The sequence below is a fragment of the Oratosquilla oratoria genome, chromosome 30 (genome assembly GCF_046742065.1).
Source record: "Oratosquilla oratoria isolate Oo_2021 chromosome 30, ASM4674206v1, whole genome shotgun sequence".
Lineage (NCBI taxonomy): Eukaryota > Metazoa > Arthropoda > Malacostraca > Stomatopoda > Squillidae > Oratosquilla > Oratosquilla oratoria.
Window position 1 is genome coordinate 2,491,260 of NC_134806.1, and position 16,713 is coordinate 2,507,972.

The 16,713-nt window shown below is 40.5% G+C and overlaps 1 protein-coding gene across 1 annotated transcript in view; it reads left to right on the forward strand.

Annotated features, from left to right (window-relative positions):
• Nucleotides 1-16,713, forward strand: part of sd (TEA domain transcription factor 1 homolog scalloped) — a 385,386-nt gene that overhangs the window by 480 nt on the left and 368,193 nt on the right. The gene's annotated exons all lie outside the window — the stretch shown is intronic.

Here is a 16,713-nt window from a genome sequence, read left to right on the forward strand (position 1 = left end):
GGAATTAACGTCAGTGTTACACATTTTAATGTTGAATTCTGCTTTCGAAGCTGTTGGAAGTCGTTGATAGTGTTTAGGTGTTGAAATTAAATTCGGGGCCATTGATAAGCTTTGATTATCAGTGTTTAATATTTGCGAAATAATTTTATATCGTATTTGTCGGATATCTTGGACCTAAGCGGACCTACCCAGCAGACGAACCCCCGCTCTTCGCCCCAAATATCGCCTGTTCTCCTTTCAACAGCAAAAAGGAAACTGTGCCTTAATTCAAGAATTACTTGTCGCGAGTGTCACCCAGTATTGTCTACAGTTCCACTATTCTAATACAACCAATTTTGCCAAGGTTGGAATGACTGCATTTTCCAAACACGTGCACACACAACTTCCCATGTTGCATAATTGATAAATCTCCCAAAGTTACGGTTAACGGTGATTTTCAACAGATTCGCGACAAGCGGCGACCAAGGACATTTAAGTCCAGTCTTGTCATTTGTCAAGATCTCCGCTGTGAAGTTGCCTGGAAGGGGCATTAATTGAAGTTATTAGATGTATTTCCGCCTGGTCTGTGCTGCGGGATTTATGTATTTTTTCTGCTTGAATATTGTGTATATACTATTCATAGTCGCGCGCACACACACACACACACACACACACACACACACACACACACATATATATATATATATATATATATATATATACATACATGTGTGTACATGTCTAATCACACATGAGTGTATACTCCAAATGCATCAAGAAGGGTTCACAAACACACATACACACACACACACACACACACACACACACACACACACACACACACACACACACACACAAAACGCGCGTATACACTGGCACATGCGTACATACGCACGCGTATATACCCACACATGCATTCCATGTGAATAGGTTATTATGCACAAGCGTAAATGTACTTGTTCATATACCCATAAAAGTTATAGTGTAAAATGTATATGCATTTATATGTAGCATGCATCCATGTGTGTGTGCGTATGTTTGTGTGCTAGTATGTGTATGAGAGAGAGAGCGAGAGAGCAAAATCTACTTGGGTGGAAAAATATATTGAGATGTATCGCACCAAGGGCTTTCATATTATCTTCAGGTTAGGGAGTGACAGACCATCGTAATTGTTATCCAGTACCCTAAAGACGTTGGCATAAGTGGTGACTGGTATGCACACCAGCTCTTAATTTCCCAACGTCATTTTTCCTCATTTAATAATCACGGTTCGTGTGATTGTTGTTGTATATGCACCGTGACAACGTGTAAGTGCATAGTTATGTGAATAATTCCTTTCATGTTATTATATTTTTTTAGCCACTTTCATGAATGCATGGCTTGTTTGGCGCACTTTTTTGGCGCGTGTTTAGCATAGCTCATGGAATAAGTTGGCGTGGGTGGTCGCTGCTGCGGTATCGAGAGTCCGTTGTGGTAATCCCCTCGCGCCAATTACACTAAAGGTTTTATCGGGCAAATGTCAGACTGAGTTCAACTGAGAGCCCCTTGTAACATTGGTTAGTATAATCCATTTTTGCCACCATGACATTATTTAGGACTTGTATTCTGATTAACGTAAGTGGGTTTATTCGCTTGAGGTGGAGTTAAGGGTAGGGGAATGAGGGACAGGAGATGTATGGGTGGAGTGTTTGTATTCTTTGTCGGACACATGCCGAATAGATTGCACGAAATCACTTGGCACTCAAAGAATGGTAATTTACTAATAATTTAATTCTAGATTTGGGTCGCTAGGACAGGAGGGTGTGGGGAGTGGGAGGGAGGCTGAAATTGGGTGGTGATGGAGGGGGGGGCGGGCGTTTGTTGTAAGCGCGCTGTGACCTACCGTAGACTTTTTGGCGATGATGATTTTAATGTACATGCATAGGTTCTGGGCGGGGGATCCGGTATACTAATATTAGTGGAATGAGTAGACATAATGTGACATGATTCAGCGGAGGTTACGAGAGAATAAGTTTAATTGCACAGAGGATTTAGTTGAGAAGATTATGTTATGCCTCGTGTATTTAGGATCGCGACGTTCTGTGACTGACACGGGAGGAGGAAAGGAACAGGTTGACCGGGAAGGGGCAGGTGGCGGCTTTAGCAAGCACGGCAGGTGTTCAGACAGGGTAGAGGTAAGCGCGGGAAAGTCGAAGTCTAGATAAGGGTAATGCGGCAAGGTGTGTGTGTGAGTGGAGGTTATACTTTGTCATTGTAAGGTTGACTCCCTCACAACCGGTAGCTCAAGGTTTGGTGTCTGTGTTGGGTGCTTGTAATCCGATATACTACAAGAATCTGTAAATGATTAGCATTGGCGATCCGCATAACCGAACGAAAGCTTGTGGATCGGTTTCAAGTCTTTTAAGAGGTTCGTTTAGTGCACGGCGTGGGGGGAATTGTGAGTACAAAGAAGTGGTGTTATTGACCGAGGTGTAGATGACAGTGGCGGTGAGTAACCGCTAAACCGTCCCGACACCGTCTTTCGGTTACAGATCGTTTCTCCCGCGCGGTCGTCTAGGACGCGTCGATCCCAAGATGGCGGGAACTCCCAGAGGGCATGATCGCGACTCTTCCCTCCTGGCGGAGACGCTGAAGTAGGTGACGGTGATGTGGTAATCTCGCTTGTAAACTTCGCCAGTGTGAGCGTTTTGATCGCTGCGTGAACAAGAAAAGAGTTGGTGGTTTTGGGTTGGGATTGTTTTCGGGGAAGCGTTTCGCAGGGGTTAGTGGAAAGTTGTTGACAAATGTATGTCGGTTTGTTTTTTGCATGGTCAACTGGGCCTGTCGGGCTCTGGAAAAATATTTTTGGGTTTGCGTGTTGATAACGCAGAATATGCTCGGTTAGTCCCGTTAAAGAAAAAATAAGAAAAAAATGTGGATAACCGTTGTCCATGATTGGCTGATCTTTGTTCGCCCCGAGTTTTGGCGCCAATTTGTCCGCTTGTGAGTGTTATGACTGCCACCTCGATGTAGCAGGTGCTTTCGCCCTTGCTTGGGTCTGCAAGTTTGCGAACATCTGTTTTATCCGTGAGTTCGTTACCTTGTTCGTTGTGCCGCTGGCTTGCCGTCAGCGGTAGGGTGCCTGGCGTCGCCGTTTGTCGGGGTAAGAGCCTTCTGGCTTTCTGCACGTCATCGCCTCCGAGCAGGTCGTTGGTGAGGGGAGTTCGGTTTCTTCTGCATCAACAGTGTTCGATTTCATTTCGGCCTGCGGGTCATGAATAAATGTTTAGTGTATCACCACAGCATTGCCATTATTCATTCTTTGTCTTTGATTTTTGTTTTTAAGGTTTCAGTGGTTTCATAGTTTGTGTATAGAGTTTTGTGTTTGGGTTATGCTTTACAAGTTCATTTCATTGAGGACTGAAAGGGTTCTTGATAAATGGAAGTGTTCGTAGGACATTCTTCATGTTCTTCAAATGCTTGCCATTAGAATGAATATATATATATATATATATATATATATATATATATATATATATATATATATATATATATATAATGAGACGAATAGCAAGACAAGCTGCTGGGTTGCAAGAACCCAAGTGATACAGAAGTGTCTGGTTAATTCATATGTTGTGTAAGAACACAAGACTATCCTTGTTTGTTTATCTTATTCTGGGAATGGTGTGATGTTGTAGTTGCTGTTGATGATGATGATAATCCGGCGAAGAGAGTGTAGAAAATTGTGTTAGTACTAATTGCAACTCCATCTCTGTGTGTACGGGGGTGGGAGGTTGTGAGTTAATTGTTGTCTACCCGGTTTAGTATTACTATTGTTACATGGGTGACTCACATGTGGCCAGAGTCCACAACTCCGTCGGGGAATCAAAAAATGTCCTTTGGAATTAGTTGAGAAATATAATACGTACAAGTTGGGTAGGGTGGTGCGGAATCTCGTAGGACTCCCAAATGCTAAATCTTCTCAATCGAACCCGCTTCACATTGGGCCGATTCTCTTCAGCTGTCCCGAGTTCGTTTGAGTAGACACGACTTCGGTTACAATCTTTCCTTTCTCGAGTCTCCAAATATCAGATTACCGTTGCGTTATGTATTGGGGAATTGAATGACGTGTTAAGACAAGTTAAACCCATGCAAATGTGAGAGAAATGGTTGAAATGGTCTTAGAGAAGTCTAGAATAATGTAAGCGAGGTCGTCTTCTAGCCATTTAGATTCACATTTGACAAGAGTCGGCGCGGTGTGAAGCGGGTGTATCGAAGCTGAATGCCAGTGTTGAAAGTTTAAAACAAACCCCTACGCGATCAATACTATGGTGCAACAATCCACTTAACACAATATTGACCATGTATTAATAACAGGACCCCTGTAGGGAGGAGAATTTGATAATTAATAGAAATTATTGTCAATAAAGAGTGATCGTATATGTGCCGTGCAGGTACGAATGTATCTTTCCATTATTCTTGTACACACACATACACACAATCCCTTCACACACACTAAAGATGAGAATAAATGGGTCGAATAAGATGCGGGTGTATATCGGTCAGTTCTGTACCAGCTGTCTAGCACCACCCCCGTCAAAAGGTTCTATTCTTTCCGATTACTTCGGATCCACACGTGCACCGTCTAGCATCGACACTACTCCAGTCAAGGATACTCGCCATAAAGCCACTTGTAGAGGGTGGATGGGTTTGTGTGTGTGTGTGTGTTGTCACCCATCTTACTTTCTCCTTCCTCTAGAGGAGGAGGAGGAGAAGGGTGAGGGATCCGCCGATCATGTTGCTGGGCTTAGAAACAACTACAAAAGGGGTTTTAAACTTTTTTCTTTATTCATTCATTTAGCGTTCAGAGAGTAGGGGTGGCTGTGTGTGTGTGTGTGTGTTGGTTCGGGACTGTCTCGCGAAGAGGAGGGAAAGGTAGCGTGGGGGGGGGTTGCACCAATGGTGTGTGTGTGTGTGTGTTATTGGAAGCGTGGGAAAGCGAGCACCCCCATCCCCGTCTATATACACTACTACTGCCGAGGTTGGGGCATGCGGGTTGTCGTCTTCATGATTTGATTCCACGCGAGGCCCTTGGGTCCCCCACTGAGACTTGTGACACTCCGCGTCTCGGCCGAGGCGAGACGGGTTTGATTTGACCGTTGCGCTCAGAGCCTTTGAATGCTGATTGCTTCAGTAGCAGAATTTGTGTGTGGATGTTTGTACACATGCGCGCTACACTAGTCTTTATATATATGTATATGTATATATATATATATATATATATATATATATCTATATATATATATATATATATATATATATATATATATATATATATATATATAATTGATTGTGGTACCATATTTTTGTCTCCAGGTGTGTAGTGGAGATTTTCAGATTAACACGAAAGTACAAGTACACAGGTGTGGCCAGGTATAGTTATGGTTGATGCTAAATATATTTGATTATTTTATATATACGTGTAAGTGTGATAGGGTGTTATGATTACAGTTAAAACTATTGCTACCACCACAAGTCCTATTACTACCAATAATACTACTACTACAGACCAGTCGGGGATATAAGAATCAATCAGTCTTATACCCAAGTTCCCTAAAATTAAGACAGACGGTGTTTTAGCAAGATATAAATGATTTAACTACACGGTGTTTGTGCGTGCAGGCTATTTGGCTTTTGAGAATTGATAAATGTGCTATATTTGTTGGGATTGTTGAGAGTGCAAACGCCCTGCTAGAGAACTCTCAGGTGTTAAGTGGAGATAGTCAGATAAGGAGGACAGTACGAGTGGGCAGGTGTGTCTTGATGTGGTCTGGACTGACCTTAAATAAGTTTTATTTTTATAAACGTATATATGATATGCCGTGAGAGAGAGAGAGTGTGATAACAAAGCTTTGAAAGTGAATTAGTTTAACTAAAAAGAAGATGGCTTTGCGGATGAAGTTGAGAATTGCATCGTCGTCGTCGTTGTCGTTTATTGAATGGAACTACACATACATGTGACGTTGGTTGTAACCTGGTGTGACAGTGATATCTGTCGAGGGATGGAGATTGTGTCATGCAAAGTGTGTCCGCCCTGGGTGGGGGATGAGTACCTTGCACGTGTGAGGAATTGTACGCTGTTGCTTATATACGCTGGGAGAATTACTCAGACGAGGGGTGGAGATTACGTGGGTGGAGAATTGTGTGAATACCCTATCCACTCTTGTAGGATCGTAGAGGTGGCTCGCTCAGCCTTGGATTTTAGAGGATTTGAAAGCAAGAGTGTTTTGGTGTTGAAAGCTGTACTCAGGTCTGGCATACGCTAGTGCACCGTTGCGCGTCGTCTTTTAGGGGTTAAATTGGTTTTGAAGTGTTTTCGGAAAATGAAGAGGTCTAAATATTTCATTGCTATGTTTTTATTTTAAGACATCGTTTGGAAATACCTCAGATGTGTATGTACACGTGACTTTGAAAATAGGTTTACTGTAATTATATATTGTAATTATTATTATTGATGCTACTCTTTTGCCATTATTATCATCATCATAATCATAACGAAATTTGTTCGGTAGATCCCCAGTCCCAATTATTTTATTATATGCATGTAAATGTGTGTGTGTGTGTGCATATATATATATATATATAAAATATATATATACACACACACACACACACAATGAAGAAGCTCTGTTAAGAGCGAAACGTCAGTAATTAAAAACTTCAACGATTCTCGGTGTTCATCTCACCACCCTGCCACTCATATATATATATATATATATATATATATATATATATATATATATATATATATATATGTGTGTGTGTGTGTGTGTATTATTATTATTATTTTTTTTAATTTCTATTTTAATTATATCTTATTCATTTGTTTATTATGTATATAATATAATATATTTTTTATATTTTGCTAATGTCAAGTGATTTTATTATGTTTTTAACTAAAACCTTGCTTTCTCCAATGGAAATAATATTCATTGTCATTTTCACTTTGGACCGGCAAGTCGGGGAGCGGAAGTTTTGTAAACCGTTTTGTATAGCAGTAAAAATGTTTCAAATATGCACATCGCGCGGTGCTACTCCGCAATATTTTATAGACTAACGGCTCTGTACAGTAGCCTGTAAATAACACTTTGTTTTCTGTAGTCTGTGGAATTGTGTATGGGTGATGTATGATCCCCTTGTGACTTCAGCGCACGTGACATTTTGGGTGTTGGATAAATAGTGCTGTTCGTATCACAAGGTTGTTTTTCAGGCTTCTGCATATACAATTTTGACCCTCACTGCAGCACCGGGATGGGCTCAGAAATATATTGTGGATTCGTTAGGAAGGCGTGGTTTCTCTCTCAGGATATAATTGTATATTTACTTGATTTTTAACATACAAGAAGAGAATATGCATGTAGGGTCCACCCCCCCTCTTTCTCTCTCTCTCTACATTCTTGATAGTCCCGTTTCTTTGGGTCCATAAACCAAACTTAAGTTTGTTTTATGTTTTTGTTTGACAATTTCCTCTGTTAGGCTATTTAGAAAATGTATATGGCTATTTAGAAAATGTATATATCTGTAAGAAAAATGTATTTCTTGATATCTTCAAGCACTGTGTATATGTATTTGTATAGTATTTGTGTGTGTGTGTGTGTATATATATATATATATATATATATATATATATATATATATATATATATAATATATATATATATATATATATATATATATATATATATATATATATATATATATATATATATATATACATACATATTGTGTGTGTCTTTTTCTTTTTCAATGTTACTCTCTTTCCCCAACCAAGATCCGTGTGTGTGTTTGTGTATGCGTGTACACACAGATGTTCTGCAAATATGTACAGGTGTCCTCTCGTTTCCGTTGGCTTGAGAGTCGTATATCAGACAACACATTCCATTCTGGATTCTTTGCGTTGATACCAGGGTTATTATTTTGTGCCAATTGCGTGACGTCATTAGGATAGCAACGCTGGTAAAACGACAACCCGTAACGACAGCCACAGCATTCTGTACTTGCGCGCGATTTTCTGAGCGACGCTTATAGAGGTGTGGTCGTCGTTGATGTTGCTAAGTTCTAGAATATTGGTGGATTTAACATTAGCGTTATGGGAATGTGGATAACTGTATCCAGATATACTGTATGATTATTGTTATCATTATTATCGCTGGTTTGTAAGATACCTTGTGTCGTCAACATCGTTGGTTCTGTTGACCCGGTATGTACCGGTGTATCATCTCAACCGGGTCTCTGTCCGGGTGTTTGCTGGGTGTTGTGCCTAGATAGGTTAGTTAGATCCCCGGTAGGAGATGTTGGTCACGTCAGGTGAAAGCTTAGGCCTATTTCTCTCTCTCCCTCTCTCTCCATCTCTCCTTTTTCACATTCAGTAAGGGGTTGCTGTCTCCCTTTTGGTGCCTGTGGCCAATCAACATCATCTCTCCTTGATACAGTTGGAATGATGCACATAGTTGTAACCCAATTTTATCATTCATAACACGGGAAAATAAAAAACAATCAGTGATGTGGACATATCTTCATGAAAATAGCAAGTAAATGTGAGTTACTGGGTAACCTATTCATTTGTTTATCAATCTACCATCTGTTATTTGGAATCTAAGTTCTTTATTCTTCTTCGAATGGTATCAGAACCCAAGTAGATATGTCCTTATTGTTTGATGTTTCTTGTAATCTTGTGTACAGTAGTTTCCTTGTAAATGGAGTGATTTTTTGTAAACAAAATTGTATTTGTATAGATTTAATATTGCCGTGGTTCTAATTTGAAAGTTTGTAATTGTACACTGACTCATAAAACCTGCTTGTTCACTGCCCATTCGAGGCTCCACCCTTTCTGTACAGCTCGTATGTATATCCCTTGTACACCTTGAGTGCAATCTGGTTGGTGTACAGTCTATCATTCAGAAAGGGGAGAAGATTCAAATGGCTTGGGCACACGCAGGGCCTTCTGATGTCAAGGAACAGTTATTCGAGGTAGATTGAGAAAGTGATGAGCTGAATTTTTCCAGAGTAAGAAAATGGTGAAGAGAATGTTTTCTTCCATACCAAACCACCTCGCTTTGCGGACTGCGTCTGTTGTAAACGAAAATGATAATGGTGGTGATGTAGGACTGTTTTCTTTAAAAGTAATAACTGTAAAATTGATGATAATGTCGGATCTTGTATGCTCCATTTTAGCACGAATTACTGCTCTCCCAAGTTTGGTACAAAGTTGTTCAAATGTACAATGTACTTCAGTGGTTTCTGATGGATGGTAATGATAGCCTGATTCACGTTGTCAAACCTGAAGGAGTGCGCTCTGGTCTTTGTTTTAGGATCATGTGTCAGTTAGACATGTCATTTACTGGTCCACTTTAAGTTATTTATGGCAGGGACACATTTGGACATTAGTACATGCGAACGTAGTGTCGATCACTTGGTTAGCCACGGATTGACGTGATGATCATTTCCAAATAATGAACTTAAAAATGTCAAAAAAACGTCGCGATTAACGCTCACTTCGCACTAGGTCGCCTCTCGTCAAATGTAAATTGGAATTTCTAAAAGACTTCGCTTACAGTATTCTAGACTTCTCCAAGAACATATCAATTAGGTGTGTAGTTTTTGTATAGATTTAACATCTCCCATTCGTCATTCAACGTCTCGATTTAAAACATTAAGATAATTTGACGTTTGGAGATTCGAAAAGCGAAATGTTTTGACCGAAGTCGTTTTGTGCTTGATCGGAATCGCACCAGCTTGCGAGAAGCGGCCTATTGAAATGTGATGTTCTTAAACGTTTTTATTCTGACAATCACATGGGTAGCACTTTACGCCGCAGACGTTGTTAGTCATTTGTTTATTTTTGTCGGGGGGTAAGTGTTAAGATTCTTTGATTTAATAATTATGTGTTTATTTATTTATTCATTGGAAGGGCAAAGTCTCAAGGGGGCTTGGGTTAATAGAAACCCCCCCCCAAGCGTCCTAGACGAGGAATTTGTTGAAATAATAAAATATACACCAATCTATCTTCCATTCAGAGTCCATTGCTAAACAAACGCTTCTTCCAACCATTGCCACGGCACTTCGGCAAACTTCTCTAAAAGTGTCTCTCCACAGCTCCTAGGGTGGACGCCACATAACCTGAAGGGACTAAAGAGTAACTGTCTTCCCAGGGGACGAATTGGGCGGGAGGCAGGACCTCACTCCTCCCCCGTGGGGTTTATTAGTTGCCCGGGTGAGGATTAGCGAGTTTACAAGGGAGAGTTTATTACTTGGGGTCGTTGCCGTGTATTCTATGACAGGGATCGCCCTCTCGACCTGCTAGGTTTGTTTGGGTACCTGATCTTACCTGATGCATTTTAGGTAGTGAGTCAATCTATCTTATTATTAAAAAATCTTATTATCACACTGTTAGTGTGTGTGTGTTTATTGAATGTACAAGAAGGGATGTACTATTAAAATACTATGAACATAGCGCAAGATACCTGTGTATTATAAATGGCGCTGTTTCATAGTAATGCGGTAGCCAGAATAAAAGTTCATTGGGATAAGGATAAATCGTAAAAAAAAAATTGAATTAATTTAGTTTGTGTATGTATTTATGTATGTATACACACATTTACGACTACAGACAGTTCTCTGTATTGGGAATCGTGAAAATCCCCCAATATATTAGGATATTCGGAAGTGTTAGACTCTAGAGGTGTTTTTAAAATTCAAAACCATTTTCAGTTGTGGAGTGCTTGGTATTGTAAAACAGTACGAGTCCATTAAACCTGGTCTGTATTATATTGAATTTTATTTTGGGTCGTCCTTACGGCGATGACCGTTTCCTGTGGCGTGACTTATTTTCCATGCCATTGTGGTTACATTAGGTGCCGAGTCCCACATTGTTCAGCTCTGGGTCGCGTTTGTGTATTGCATTTGTTAAATTGCGTTCATGTTTCGTGCCCGATTGTTTGAGGGACCCGTATACAAAGGATATATCTATTGACAGTAGTAAATTGTATTTATTTTATACGTTCTTTCCGTGTCCGTTTTATATTAAATAACGTAGGAAAGCGTCTAAAGAATGTTTGGTATTGAAAGCACGAAGCAGGTTGTGCTTAACAATAACAGAAGCGTTAAATTATCGTTATTGTTATTAAACAGGCACAATGAGAGGGACCCTGAGTATAATGCGTAACTGCTCGCGTGATGACTTCGCCAAGTGTAGAATGCTTGTTGACTTGCCCAGGGCGAACTCCGTGGTGGTGGTGGTAGTGGTTGTGCTTCTCTGGATTGTTTGTTGTGTGAGGTCGATTGCGCGTGCTGAGATCATGTCGTGAGCTTTGTTTGCAAGCGACGTTCTTTGCGATGTGTTTGCGTGTAAGTCGGGCAAACAAATCCCTGGACACTTTTGTGGTGTGGTGCAGTCTTGGTGTCTGGTTATGAAGACGAAAAGTGTCTCAGCAATTTGTTATAGATCGACACAAAACGGATCCTCTAGTTTGTGTACTTCAGCTTCGAAGGTTTCCCTCGCGAACATTTTTTTTCGATTATATGTGAATCAAAACATCCGAGGACTTGTCTTTCCAACTATACGAACGCAGTTCACATCGTATGTCACTACCGGTCCACCAGCGCCCCGTAGAAGGGGGATTATTTCCCTGGTAATAAAAAAAAAAGTAGGTTGGTGTTTTTTTTTGCAATAGGTCGCAGTGATGATTCCATTATGTTAGATATTTGAAGTGACACAGGCGGGCTTCGAGTAGAGACTTAGTGTGTTGAGTAGACCTACATAGACGTGGCCATTTGAAGAGTTCCACATCAATGTAAGAATTGCTTACTAATGTCAGCTTCTGTGATGTTTATTTTTAGTGATGTAAATAGACCCACTAATTACTTGCGGTTGTGACAAGTCTTGTTAGCGAGACGGATATGCACTGAGTCGTGACTAGATCCTGGTGGTCTGCAAGATCGTCATCCGAAGTTGGTATGAGCATTCCGAGATTTCTCTCTCGAGATCACTGTGTTCTCGACTGAACTGGCCAGGTGTGTTGCGTCAGTCTGCGGTTACGTAATGCTGAGAAGTGACGGCCCATGTGTGTGCTGAGGAGCCGGATCCTGAGCAAAGCCTTGCCGCTCCACTAATAACGGTCAGACGGTCTCGTGGCGTCTTGCCTCCCACGTGGGATGCGTTGGGTGGGGGTGGTAGGGCGAAAGGGGTTTCTACCTTAGGGTGAATGGGTTTCTATCGTAGGGTGAAAGGGGTTTCTACCTTAGGGTGAAGGGGTTTCTACCTTAAGGTGAAGGAGCTTATACCTTAGGGTGAAGGGATATCTATCTTAGTTTGAAGGAGTTTATACCTTAGGGTGAAAGTGGTTGTACCTGAGAATGAATGGGTTTCAACTGTAAGGTGGAGGGTTATCTTAGGGTGAAAGGGTTTTTGATTAAGAGTGACGGGGTTTCTACCGTTAAAGCACCTTATAATATATAAAGTATTTTCTGTGCCATGCTAACCCTATCCATATGATACAAAGATCTTGAGTTCATATTGAAAGTACACATGAGGACATGGTTATCAGGATCGAAATTGTTACCATATTGTTGTTCTCAAACTGTGGTAACAATAGCCATATTATTTAATTTTTACATCGAAAATTTCTTATCTCTATGCATCCGGGCTCGCTCGCAATGAGTTGTTATTATGATTATTCGCGTTTTTTCTGGATACCATAGTAACGCATTCTAATACTTCCTGAGGATGTTACGGTGTAGGGTCCATTGACGCACCGAAGTTGAACGAAGTAAACTAGAATTTTCACTGTGAAATTATCACCGATCTACACACAACCCTGACTCCTGCCATTATCCCGGACAGTCTCCGTCCATTAGGTTGAATGAACCAGCGCCAGCTTTGAGCAAAATCTGTGATGAACATGGCACGATGCCTGAACAAAATATATGAACATGTGCAATACCCGAACAAGTCTGCATGAAGTACGTGGCACTAGATTATAGGGTTAATCAGGGTAACCTAGTTTTTACTGTTCCTAATCTAGATTAAAATCGTGTGCCGTGAAGTAACAAAGTATGTTGAATATATCACTAAGTGCGTGTTAATCTGTGTTCGTGTTTTGGATATTGGGTTCGTTGTAGCGAGGTCGAGTAAGTGAAGCGGCTCATTATTCTTGGATAGCTGGGAGAACGCAAGGACGATTTGCTGAGGTCAGAGCATTATATCATGGGCTTTATTGGCAACTTATGCTACCGGGTATAGCCAGCCTCAAGCCCAGTGCTCTCACCACTATTTCAGCCATTGTAAAAGAGCTTCTAATACATTTGCAAGCTTGTAGGTTATTCCGTGTTGGATATAAATGGAGGAAAGTTGTTCACTGAAAGGAAGAGGGATGGGCGGACGGCGGTTGGCGGGAGGGACGCGGAGTTGGCGGCATTGTAGGGCTGCTGGGTGTCTGCGATTGTTACACCTGCTTGTGAGCCAACGGACGGGCTAAAAGTGGAGGAGCACAAGCGACCAAAGACCCAACAAAGCGAAGGAGGCGGGTCGAGTGCGAGGGACCTGGGACAGGGCGGAGGGCTCCGGGCGGAGGCTAGACCCGGTTATCAGATGAAAGAAGGAGGAACGAGCGTGATTTAAGAGCGGGCGAAGATGATTGAACGGCGAACTACTGCATATGTGCATTAGAAGTGTCAGTGGCAGAGGTCAGCCCGCTACTGTGGGGCCTCGCAGACCGGGAGTCGGGTATTGATGTGGTCCAGCTCTCCACAAGAGGTAACTGAGCAAGTGGCAGGAAGTCTGCTAATAACACTGCAGCTAGGTGGCAGGGGATTATCTAGTCCTTGGAAGACAGATTTAGGAAGCGGTTGAGAGGAGAACTTCTGATATCGGAACAATTTGAAGAACGCAAATGTTGCGGTTACGTGTGTGCAGTCCGTCTTTGTTGCTGCCATAAATTATTATTATTATAATTTATTGCTATTGTTTTAACCGTACGTTGTAGTGGTTTTATCTTTCCTTATTGATTAGATGCTATTTTTGGCTTCTATCCTGACCTCTAACGCAAACACGGACTATCGCTGGATAATAACGTGATTACAAGTGGCCTTCCATTTACCGGCGTCTTACCGGATCAATACACATGAACTTACGCGCTATCAAGAAACATTACCGGCTGGATAACTTGAGGCACCGTAAAAAAAGTGGCGTATTGAAGAGTTGTTTTTATCCGTCTGTTAAATATGTATGGGGTGATGAACATAATGTTTTGCTTGTGTTTCTGGGTGTTTAGTGACTGTAATGTGCAAGTAAAAACGAGGATACCCATGGTGTATGCATGTGTTTATGTACAAAAGTGTACATGTACACATTTGTGTAAGTGGACATGTCATATGTATGTATAAGTGTACCATACAATTTCCTACTAATGCAAGTACCCAAAGTTGTTTGTTTATTTTATGTTCAATTTGTTTAATCGCAATTATTCGTACTTTTGATATTCCATTGGCTTCTAAGGTAATGTCAGAAATAATAATAATTTTGAGCCGACGACAGCCAGAATGAATAATATTATCCGGTGCGAAAAGAGTTAGTTTTTCGAGCCTTATTTTTTAACTGTTTTCCTTTGCATTATCATTATGTAGTCTAGCGTAGTCCAGTCGCTATGTGAGGGATTATGCTTACAGTGGTTGTAATTTAGTGAATAGATTTTTCTAATGATATAAACAAAAAACGGGCTGCTCGGGGAGAAAGATGTGTCTCATCTTTGCCATTTATTTATCTATTTGATATTCTTATTGTTTTTACTCACATTGTCGTGCAACTTGATAGTTAATATAATTTGCTAGGTTTTGTTTCCTATTCTCAAGAATCGTTTGTTTTTAGTATGCTGTGTATTTGCTTAACTCTGTTCCCATGAGAAAGGAGATGATTCCTTTGGCAGCTGGGCTGGTTGTTTTCATTTTTATGGTTATTAATTATCTCGAGAGACAGCAAGAATTATAGAAGTAGGCCGGACACCCTGTCTACACGGGACCCATATACAATATTTTTTCTTATTCACAATCGTTATTTACTTCAACTCTCAAGACTTGTCACCGTTGGTGCTTTTCCAGTCACAAGGAAAATGAAACCCCTTTTATACCAATACATATTGACAGAGCATCGAAGATTTTATTTTTCTATATGTGCCTAAGAAAGATGAGAGAGAATTGGCGAATGCTCATATATTTTTTTTCTTCTTCTTTTCTGGCCAAAACTTTCCCAAATATGACGAGAATTTTTCTTCTTTTTCTTCTTTAAAGTTGGTTATTGAAATTCTTTCATTCTTGCATTTGATGTTGGTTTCAATCATCAGTTTTTGTATCTAGTAGTCGGCCCCCGCACAATGGTCTTGTCTCATTACCATAATTATTATTATTATTATTATTATTAATAATAATATTATTGTCTTTAGTGTTACTGTTATTATTATTGCCGTTTTTGTTCTGATCATCAGCTTTTTATTTTATGTATGTTTTACTTATTTTCATTTTTCTTATTTCAGTTTATTCTTCAGTAATTCAAGCTTAGTAAGAGCACTTTTGCAGTAGATGCATATAAACCCGAAGTTGGGAATATTCTTTCGTTTATCTTGGTGGTGTTAACTGCAAGTCTAAGTAGGCATTCTATGGTCTGTATACAACAATAATAATCAATCAAACAGTAACGTTTTCAAATAACCTCTTAATACAGAATTCAAAAGATGTAGGAAAATGACCGAGATGGCATCTGTCTTGAGCGTATTATTCAGTCCTAAGAAGAATTGATTGGCTGTTGAAGATGGATATGTCGTGTAGAAGAAAGGGATGGAGGTTGAGAGGGAGGTGGATGACCTGGACAATTATCCCGTGTTAAGGAAAGTGGCTCACCTTCTCCCGTCTCCTACCCCGCCCCGTCACCCCCGTAGCTGAATCCATACAAGTATATTCAGAAGTTTAGAATCTTTAGTTTATTAAGAGTTAAGCAGATGATTGGTTTTCGCAGAAATGAGGGTCTTGATACCATGGCGTGAAGAGCTACTCAGAAATATTTGTACAGTTTTCTGGACGTGTGTGTGTGTGCGTGCTCTTGTATTGGTCTTGTATTACATATGTTTATGTTATTCCACGAAGATGGTTGTAATTAATTTGTATTCTTGAATATCTTACGTGTTAGCATATTTCTTGAAGTGTTGAGAGGATAATTACCCTGTACTGATGCCCTTACACGGGTGTACATATTGATGATGCTTGCACACGCGGGTAGACTATATGAGCTTTGAGCTCTCATGTGGGAAGTTTATAACTAGATCACAAATCTAGCACATTTTCTGAGACTGGTGATCAACACTCGCGGACAAGTAATATACAGCAGTCACCTAACGTAGAATATATACCTCAGGTTCGGATTATCTTTATATTAAAAAATATAAAATCTGGCGATCATCCTCGTCTCCGAACAGTCTCCCCAGGTTATCACTCTTCGGATAATTTTATTCGTACTTATTTGATCGTTCTGCATCCTCTTTCCCCTCCATGTCTGTGGTACACCAATTGTATGCCCTCTGTCTTACCTTTCTCCTGTTCATCGCACCCTCTGCGTTGGCATAATTGTATTTACCGTGCTTGTGTATTTTGCACTGTTTGTGTATTTCTGGTTATTTTTTGTATGGTAGAATATCAGCTTAGGGGTGTTGA